Raw genomic sequence first — 6,000 nt, forward strand, 5'->3', positions numbered from 1 at the left:
TAGTGCATCTTCCAAACTTACCAAGCCTCTACAAGATTCTAATTCTGTGGTCCATTATATTTATCCCTCCATCCTCACACTCTCTCAGATGGGATCATCTCACCTTATTTAATCTTATACAAGTGATTGACAAAAATCACAGCAAGATCTCAGCTTGATGTGCAGCACATGTCCTCCGAGCTCTGCCTAGAGTCCAGGATCTGCTAAAACTCAGAGAATCCGCTCTTCCCACTCCTCTGTCCCCAGCTACAGAATGCATTTATCATCTCTAGCTTTGCAGATCCCCTGAAGTTCTGTGAATTAGGGTGCTCCATAAAGAGCCTTCAGACCCTTCTAAGTGGTTTGTTGATGAAAATTCTGCAGGCCTTGTAACACTGACAGGATGGTAAGTTGGGAAATCTAAGTCCTTCCCAGCTCCAGACACACACATTGTGATATGTCTTACAAGGCATCTACTCTGAAAAGGGATAGTGCTGCTCTTGAGTCCCATAGTTAACCAGGCACAGTGGGACCCCTAGTACTTGCTTCCTTGACCTCCTCCAGCAAAGAGATATAGAACCATGATAAGAAAATAGTGTTAAGAAGAACTGCTTTTCATCAAACATCAGCAGAAGATGAAGAGATGCATGCTGGGGACTTTTAGGTTCCTGCAGACAATGGGGGAAAGAGAAGAAAACATCTCACCCCAGTTCTGGCTGTTTATCTCTAAGTAACATCAGCACCAAGTAAGAACAGCCACCTGCCCTAGCTCCATCTCAGGGAGTCACAACAGGATGTGGTTTGACATTTACCAGGTCCTACATCTGGGGTGCCTGTGAAAGCTCCTGCACTCACCCACATTCTGAGCATTTTGGGAACCACACTCGCCACATCCTGTCTCCAAACCCTTCTCATGTAGTCCTTTCTATCTCTGCCTCTAGCTATCACCATGACGATGAGAACGACCAAGAAGGAAGAGGAGGGTCTCTAAAGGGGAATCCATATTGCTTAGCTCAAGCCCCCCATCTAACCTTTCTCACAACTGCTGGAAGTCACACAGGAAATAGAAGCCTGCAGTGTGTACCATGGATACAGGTGCAATAACTGCCCTGACCTCATTAGGGTTCCTCTGGCCCCCCATCACTCCTCTTCCCACTTCCTCTTCCCACCTAACCCCAACTCCAGCCAACCTCTCTTCAGAAGTATCCTCCATTTCCTTCCACTAATGTAATGAGAGCCCATTCATGTAATGAGTCACAGGAACAGAGTCTAAATAATAACCAGAATGCAAAATGGATAGTCTTTTGACATGTGAACTGCTATCTGTCCTGCGTTCATTGGCTGGCTTTCACTGGGGTGTATCCTCTCTGTAAGTAGGGGCTGCAAAGTGAGTATGTTCTGTATTTGCTGGCACATGTAGGTAAGATGAGGGAAAAATCTGCACACAACACAGGAAAGAATGGAAAGTCAGACCTCCAGAAAGTCTCAAATGAGGAAATGGGAAGTTGCAAAACCCAAAAGCCAATCCTGCTCTAGAGCAGAGTTCCTTAACTGCTAACCACACACTCAACCAAGTCATAGAATCTTGAAAAAGTCATATGAAGTAGCCGAGTCTTAGTGTCAACACCTTCCCAAGGCTGGGCCTTTTTCTACCTTCTGGAGGCAGTCAAGACTTCCCAGTCAGTCCCATGATGCCTTAGATCCTTGAGGGGAGTTTCTCTGACTTCTGTGGTCCTCAGCAGCCCATGTGTGAAAATCAGGGAATGATACATTTGAGAATAGTTATCTTGGCACACCTATAAACTCAAACTCAAAATCGGGGGGGTCCCTGCAGGTCTCCTAGAAAAGAAGCCACATTTAATCAGGAAACATGACATGGATGTTGGCAGCAAGTGGCACCTACAATTAGGATTTGCCATCCTGAACTGCCTTCCTGTTTTCCCTAGAGTTATAATGACTGAGGTTTTGGCTTCTGGGTGCTATGGAAACAGTTATGGCAACAGGATCTTTATGCATAAATAGTGGCAGAAAACTAAATGCAGGATAATGACTTGCTCTAGTGTATATACATGGTTTTCAGGACTCACCTTAAAACACTCAACCATCACTAGGATTTTTTTGTTCATCTGCTGTTTCCAAGACTTTAAAGACACTGAGATCTCTGTTTTTCTACTCAACCAACCCTCTCATTTGGAACAAAATTGTATTAAATCTAGTTAAAATTGTTTATCCTTTTAAGGTAAGTTTTCTAAAACTTGCAGAGTCTCACAGGAATGAAATGTCAGTTTAAAGTTAGTCCCTTACACTGCCTGACTAGTGGCAACATGTGTGATGTGTCTCTTTGAAAAAAGACCCTGAGGCTGCACAGAGTTCCAACAGGAATGTTCTAGGATGAATTCAGAGCAGACAGCACATGAGACAATTGGCATGGGTTTGTCACAAAAGCCTATTTAGCATTGTCATGTTTGTGACATATTTTCTGTTTAAAAGTTTTAAAATGAGCCAGTTTGGAGGAGCTACAAGCGAAGTACTTAGTCAGCTTCCAGAGAGGAAAAGGACACCTGCCAAAAATTAGACTTTGTAATAGTACTTGCAAAATATGATCTCATTTAATATCTAACAATCCACAGAGGTAACATTTGCTGGTGAAAAAACTGAGATCAAGAAAGACTACATAACTGCCCTCGGGTCTTAGAAACTAAGAAATCTAGCCTTGAAGCCAGGTGTTTTACTTGTGGCTTTGCCTGGTACCATCTTTAATATACCTCATTGTTTTGATCTTTATGGTGGCTCTCTGTATCCTGGCTACTTTACACCTAGGCTATCCGTCAACTGTAACAGAGAGCTTTGAACATTTTCAGTGTGTTGCTGATCACTCACTATCTCTTTTTTGATTTTTCCTCTGTACGTTAGTTAAATGAGATTGAAAATCAAGATACATCCAAATTATTCTAGATAGTGTGTGATGCCAGGAACAGAAGATTTTAAGACTTCTTGTGCCCTCTTGTGGAGGAAAAGGGACATTAGGGGAAATTCCCTTTTAGGAATATGGTCTAGGGAGGACTGAGGGTTAAAGAAATCTCAGTTGCCAAGGTAACCAGTAAGTACATCTCTTTCCAACCATTCACATCAGTCGTTTCCTCTTTTTCATTTTCATCCTAGCCACCATTCCGTTTTAAACCTTTCTATCATACACACACACACACACACACACACACCACACAGAGAGAGAAAGAGAGAGAGAGAGAGAGAGAGAGAGAGAGAGAGAGAGAGAGACTCCTCTTTATGCTCAGTCTCCAGTGTTCCTTAGGCCACCATCTGTCCGTCTCCACCCTGTTTTGCTACAAGAGGAGAGAAGAGAGACAGAAGAACTGAGAAGTTTAAATGACAATAAGACCACTATCAGACCTGGGGACACTTGCTTGTTTGGCTGAGGCAGGAGGATTGCTTCAAATTTGAGGCAAGCACAGACTACATAGTAGAATTTTATGTCAAACAAAACGAACAAAAACAAAACAACAAAACCCAAGCAGCAGTAATAATTGCTGAATGAACGTTTTCCATATTAACTTTTACATTTGGTCTTACTGAAAATGCTAAGAACCTTTCTATATTAAGTTCTATCTTGCATAGCTATCTAATGACATCTTGTTCCTCCTTGATTAATGTCTTGAATTTCAGCCTCTATAAACTTTCAAGCCTCAGCAGAAAGATGAATGATTGAGATACTCCCAGAGGTGAAATTAACTAATTGAGTTACATGAGATTCTCCTATCTGTTCACCAGTCGACCTGGCATCAGATACAGATTCGGGTAGATCCCAATTCTCTGAGCCACATATGTCCGTAACCATGCCCAGTGTAGCTCAATAGTAATCTGGGATAAGTGTTGAGTGTTTAGACAAGAGGAACATGCTTTGAGGACTGGTATACAATGGAAAGTTTACTGTGTGTAGGCAACTCACAGGTTCTGCATATGTGAGTCACTGATATAAGAGTTTAATAAATTTCTCTAGAGACTTCTGACTTGAATTATGTTGTTTTTCAGACTTCAACTTGGCTATTAGCCAGAAATTCAATGGCACATCCCCTCCACCCATCCCTAGTGAGGATTCCTAGCGAGGGAGGTAGGACTAAAGAGAGGGTGTGGTTTTTGCACAGATGCCTGCCCCACCCCACTCAGTGTGAGACTCCAGGCACAGAGGTAGAAGCCAGAGTGACTGAGAAGCAGTTTCTCCGTGCTTAGGATGAATTGGCCATCCTTGGGCCTGGAAGCTGAGAGGTTCCGTTGTACCACCAATTCTACCTGGCCAGCATTGATAGAGTAGAAGAGTTGCTGGAGGGTCCCTCCTGTGGCCTGCCAGTACCAGTAGAGGTTGGGGTTTGATTTCCCCTTTATGGTACACTCCAGAGAGAGTGGACTGCCCACAGTCTGAACCTTGGCTGCTGGCCATTGATGGATAGTCTGAGCACTAGCACCTGTAAAAAATATATATATATAAAGAATCATTTAGAGAACAAACACACACACACACACACACACACACCAGCTTGGTTGCCTTCCCCTGTGAAGGTGTTACATGTAATCAGTCCCAGGGAGTACACTAGAAGAGCCAAGGATGAAAAATGTTACAGGGCAAGCGGAGACAAATCCTTTCTAAGAGGTACAAAACTGAGAGTCAATACTAAATTAGCGTGAAATGCCCAGGTATATCTCAGTAATTGGAGGAACATGGTCAAGAGAGGCAAGCCAACAGTAAATAATCTATGTTAAAGGTATAGGACTGGAAACAAAGATTTGAAGTTAGGCTTTCAAGACAGGAATGCACCCACCCAATATGCCCAGGAGAAAAGAAAGGTGAGAGTAGAGCATAGTTCAAGATGATCTTTGTCTAGGCTTGTCTCCTCTGCACTTGTACTTCCTCTTCTAGGCCAGAGATGCACAGGCTCCTCCTACCTCCAGACTGGCTGCCAGAGTGGAAGTTTAGATCCCCTTAAGCTGGGGAGGAAATGAGGCTGGGCTTTCTTAAGCAGGTGGTGAAACATCCCCACCCTCCCTGGGAACCAGCTGTGCTCTGCACTTGTTAGCATTATTGCAATCCTGCTAATGTTCTGGCATGCAAATATAGTTAATGATTCATTAGTTACCGGCAAACAAGGGGCAGCTCTCTAGGTACTCCTGGAGACATCAGGGTGTCTTTGACGATCCAAGCAACTATTCCTAATAACACAATGAAAGGGGATTTTAGTCAATGACAGGATATGTCACCTACACTGCTAGAAAGGAGAGACATAAAAGCAGATAACAGCTCAAAAGGTTTAGGTCTCTTGAGTTTTTAAAGGAGAAGAGTGTAGTTCTGAGTAAAGACACCTGTTACGTCATTCAACAGAACTAACCACATCCTCTTCATCCTTGGTCGGTAGGACTAGAGACCCAGACAGACAGAATTAACTACTAAAGGGATCAAAGCTGGACTGTGTTCCATGTGCCTCCAAAAGCCCATCTCGATCTATTTTTTGTTCCTTTAGTTGCAACATAACAAAAGGTCTTGCAATTAGATGGGTCCAGGTCAATACTGTAGTCCATTCTTCTTGCTATATAGAAAACCTGTGCTAATTCTGATCCTTGCTTGTCTCACGTTTAAGATGTGACAATACCCCATGAGAAGAACTACAACACCAATAAATGACAAATGGCTCAAAAATATGTTTTGCCTGATACACAGCAAGCACTCTTACAAGCATTGCCTTTAAAGCCCAAGCAAGAAGCAAAGATTCAGAGATTCACAAAGTGGTAGATTGGGCCACATAAGAGCTAAAGATGCCAGAGACACAAGAAGTATAATGATGCTGAGTTGAGGGGGAAGATCTGAAGGGTAGTTGATAGAGCTTCATTCCACTGAGATGAGGCATAGCACCGAGATGCTTGGAGGACAGCCAACTGGTCCCTTGGAACCTCACTTGTGCGGTTCTTTGTTCTCTGGAGCATTCATTTATAAAACAATTATTCAGTCTTAGATGT

This window comes from Grammomys surdaster, unplaced genomic scaffold (genome assembly GCF_004785775.1).
Source record: "Grammomys surdaster isolate TR1022 unplaced genomic scaffold, NIH_TR_1.0 269, whole genome shotgun sequence".
Classification (NCBI taxonomy): Eukaryota; Metazoa; Chordata; class Mammalia; order Rodentia; family Muridae; genus Grammomys; species Grammomys surdaster.